Source organism: Marmota flaviventris, unplaced genomic scaffold (assembly GCF_047511675.1).
Source record: "Marmota flaviventris isolate mMarFla1 unplaced genomic scaffold, mMarFla1.hap1 Scaffold_44, whole genome shotgun sequence".
Lineage (NCBI taxonomy): Eukaryota > Metazoa > Chordata > Mammalia > Rodentia > Sciuridae > Marmota > Marmota flaviventris.
In genome coordinates, this window is record NW_027288268.1 from 1,380,436 (window position 1) to 1,384,363 (window position 3,928).

The window sequence follows — 3,928 nt, forward strand, 5'->3', positions numbered from 1 at the left end:
CACTCCAACAGGAAGTCCCTCCTCCGGAATTCCTACCGCACTTCCCCAACCAATGGGAACTCTCCAGGAGTCCCGTAGCAGGCCAAGGTGGACAGCAGGGGTCTAATATCCATATAAATGCAGATCTTAACATAATCATATCATCTCAATGGCTTGCTGGAGTCACCTTACAACCAAAAATTCCATGCATCATACTACTTGGCTATGGCTCTTAGCACTAAATGGTACATCTTTTTGGGCACACACATATATATGATAAAACTACTTTTAAAATTGCAAAGAGAGAGAGAGAGAGAGAGAGAGAGAGAGAGAGAGAGAGAGAGAGAGAGAGAGAGAGTTTAAAACAAAAATCAGAATGGTTTTCACCTTTGGGGATGAAATTGAGTCATATATAATGGAATAATGAAATTTACAGAAAGATGCAGCAGTATTGTTAATATCCTCATTCTTAGATTGGGTGGCAAGTTCACACACATAAGTTACTGATGTACGAAAATAGAATATATAAAAACACTGACAATAAACCATTAATTAATTAAAAGAGGAGATGGCAACAGGCAAGCTTCAAGATAGGTGATTGGGTTAAAGCATCTTATGCTCTTATTTTATTCAAGAGACAGGTAAGGATGTTGACTGATCTTTTAGAGTTTAAATGTAACCATGTTAAAATTTCAAGGACAACTACTTGAAGACTAGAAATAAAAAAAAATGTATCTTCTGAATCAGTACAGGGGAGAACAATACAAAAAAAAAAAAAAATCAATTCAGAAGCCCAGAAAGAAGAAGGGTGGAATTCAGGGGGGAAAATGAATAAAAGAGAATAAATAGGCCCTGTATGTGAAGAATCACAATGACTGTCAACAACATAGATCAATAGTCTGTTTCTTTTTTAAAGAATTCATCTATAGACATCTTACAAGGAAAAGTTCATGGAATTTTTCTTCATATGGCTTGTTTATGTTGAACTATCATAATTGTGTCCATTGTCTGTATACTTAACATGCCTAGTACAATAGAAATTCACAGTTGGCTGAGCCAAAAAAAAATGACACAAGTCAAAATTAATTCTCCTCCAAGGTTCTGGGAGATCTTCAGAGGTATGTTTTTATTTTATTAGTCACTGTCCTGAGGCTATGAGGTATTTTAAGACTGTCCTGGAGTTCCCTAAGAAATCTCTATAGATCTTCTGAAATTCACCACTTGACCAAAACTTGCATAAAGCATTTCAGTAGTAGAGCTTCATGGAGCTTGGCATAGGACTTCAGCCCTGAGATGTCATCCTGGGACATTTTCAGAGGCCTGAATTATTTCTTACAGAGTCTAAGAGCTGAATTTGCTAAAATCTGATTCCATATTTTCCTGTCTATGGTGACATTTACTTATGTCAATTTCATAACGTCAGGAGCAATCTTACATAGACAAGTTGGCTGTCCAAGGCTGCCAACTATTACGGGTATTAAAGTCCTGGGTAACTATTTATAATGGCAAAAAGGAAAATCTATTTTAAATGACCACAAAAAATAGAGTTAAAATAAAATTGTAAAATATAGGAGTTTTTACCTTTGCTTCTTTAAAGAAAACAACGCCATAACAAGGTCTGAAAGAAGAATCATGCTGTGCCCCTTTTCTTCCCTAGGAACTAACATGGTGAGCTCTATGCCTAGGCAGATTTGGAAAACAGAAAACAGTTTCCTTTCTCTCCAAAAATATTATTAGTCAGTCCTCCACTCTAACATTCTCATAATAGGTTACTGCAATTATAATTTTTAGTTATATTTTTATCCACGTAAAACATGCATGACTTTTTTTTTAATATAAATTAAGACATCTAAAAAATAGCATTCTGTCTTGCCCCCATCTCCAAGTTGGGTTTCTCACAGGTAACATCTTCACTTCTTTTTGTTGTTTCTTCTGATTATTACCTCTATAATTTTAAATATGGACTTATATTTCAATTTTAGTCATTGTCTGTTGAGTCTTAGATGTGAAAGAAAGTATTTGGAATTCTGATGAGATCACCCATGCCTTAACATACATCCTCTTTCCTCCATCATCCCAATACACTTGTAATTTTTAATGAATCATTAATCAGTGTTGCAGTTTTGTAACTATGAAAGTTTTACGCAATGTTGAGCAAAATACTGTTATACAATTATGTGTGTGTGTGTGTGTGTGTGTGTGTGTGTGTGTGTGTGTATTTGGTGGTGCTGGGGATTGAACCCAGGGCCTTGTGCATGCAAGGCAAGCACTCTACCAACTGAGTTATACCCCCAGCCCTACATTATTTTTTCATATGAGACTTTATGTTTTCCTTGGAGTTGACATTGGCTTCATTTTCATTTGCTAGTTTCTTTTAATGTTTCCATAATGAATTGTTCTCAAACTTTTCCTAAGAACTCTAAAACCTTTTATACTATTTTAATACCACTTTCTACTTGCCAAATATAGCAGATAATCTACTGATTCCAGTTTGTTTTCCTGTAGAGACAGATTTCTTGCACTTTTATGTTGTTGTTCATTTTATTTCATTTTACTTTAATTTTTTTCTTTTTTATTGGTGCATTATAATTGTACATAACAGTAAGATTCATTGTTACAAATTTGTACATACACACAATATAACAATATATCATTTTGCAATCTGAATGGCTTGATCTGGCCTATTGCAGAGATGACATCCTGAGATTCCTCTCTGCTTTATTTCTGTATTAGTTCCCCTGATTCTTAGATTTACTGTCTTTGTTTTTCTTATATATTCTTATTTTTCTCCATAATATTCTACAGTAACGTTCTGAGAAATAGCTCATGGGCAAGTAACACTTTTACAATCTTGAATGTCTAAGAAAATGTTTTTATCAATTTTATACTTTTGATAGGTTAGCTGGATATGAATTCTATTTTTTCCTCACAATTCTGAAGCCTTTGTTCCATTGTCTTCTGACTGCCAATGTCTTTCATAAGAAGTAGGTCATTCTGATTCTTTAACATGCAACCAAACTTTTCTCTCTGGAAACTTCACACTGACACTTTGGTTGGGCCCTTTCTCATTCATTTTTTTTCTGGGCTTATAATTTCAAGTCTAGGAATTACTTTGTATCTTTTGCTGGTCAAATTTCCTGTCCTCTGGTATCTTTTTCTTAACCACTCAGATAATTTGGATTTGGTGTTTTGAATTAATCATGCAACTTTCCAGAATTTTAATTTCTTGTTTACTATCTCTTTATCCTTAGTTCTATTTCCTGGAAGATATTTCTGAATTTATCTAGCCCTTCTGATATGTTTTATTTTTTTTCTACCTTACATTTAAATTCCATAAAAAATTTAATTGTTTTCTATATCCTTTTTACACTTTTTAAAAAAGACTCAATTTCTTCTCTTAGCCCTTTGAGGATATTAAATAAATGTTTTAAAATTTTCTTCAAATTTCTATATCGCCTCATTTTTACTGAGTTTTAGCCCTTTCTGTGTTTGTATTCGTTTTGGTGTTTGTATAGTATTGTCTTTTGTATTAGGGATTTTCCTCAAATGAAGTTTTTTTGATGTCAGTTTAGGCTAAGAAGCTATTTGGAATGTGTGTGTACAAGCAGGACACACCAAAAAAGGGCTTTGTGATAGTTTCCCAGCAAGAGGCCCAGCTGTTTCAGGAGCGCTTCTGTAAATGTCAATATATGCAAATATTCCTCTCATCCTGCACTCATAGTCTTTTTATATCTCAAGAAAATAATTCTGTAGTCTCCAACCTTGGTGAATACACCTAGCTGAGTCATGGAAAAGTGGTGTTTCAATATTTTGTATATAGGTTTTCAAATTTTATTGTTTGATTATATACAATAAGGCCCACTCTTTTTGGCTTAGAGGTTTGTGAGTTTTGACAAATGCAAAGAGTCACAAATCCCCACCACAATGACGATAACAACAACAGTGCTAT

At 33.9% G+C, this 3,928-nt stretch overlaps 1 non-coding gene across 1 annotated transcript; it reads right to left on the bottom strand.

Annotated features, from left to right (window-relative positions):
* Window positions 1-2,199: 2,199 nt before the first annotated feature.
* Trnaa-ugc (transfer RNA alanine (anticodon UGC)) lies at window positions 2,200-2,272 on the bottom strand. The gene has a single exon. It is a non-coding gene; the product is annotated as a tRNA-Ala (tRNA).
* Between the last annotated feature and the right edge of the window lie 1,656 nt (window positions 2,273-3,928).